Source organism: Corvus brachyrhynchos, unplaced genomic scaffold (assembly GCF_000691975.1).
Source record: "Corvus brachyrhynchos isolate BGI_N302 unplaced genomic scaffold, ASM69197v1 scaffold122, whole genome shotgun sequence".
NCBI classification, from domain to species: domain Eukaryota; kingdom Metazoa; phylum Chordata; class Aves; order Passeriformes; family Corvidae; genus Corvus; species Corvus brachyrhynchos.
This window is the reverse complement of record NW_008236778.1, coordinates 746,168-746,579: the sequence shown is the minus strand read 5'-3', so window position 1 is coordinate 746,579 and position 412 is coordinate 746,168.

The following is a 412-nucleotide window of genomic DNA, read 5'->3' as shown; positions in this document are numbered from 1 at the left end:
TTTTGGGAGGGGGTCCTCGGCGGGAGGAGGACCCCCTCCACTCAGGCCGGGCCGTGCTGCTCGCCGGGAGTTTATGTCAAAGGGAGAAAACATTTATTTGAATTAAGGAGCAAATTCGGAGCAGCCACGCGGGCCCCGGCCGCACGTGTCTGCGCCCCCCGAGCACTTTGTGCCCCCGCGGCTGGGCCGCTTTCCTTTAAAACCACCCAAATACCCTCAAATAACCTTTTTTCTCCCCTTGTTCCCGTTCCCCCGCACGCCTCACCCCAATTCCCACCCCCAAAGGCTGCTGCGGTTCTCTCGCCCCGCGTCTCCGTGGCTGCAGAGAGAGAGGTTGCCATATTTGCATATATGGTAATGAGCTCCTAATTGCCAGGCTTGCTGCGCTTTGCTGATCGATTTCGAGCAATCC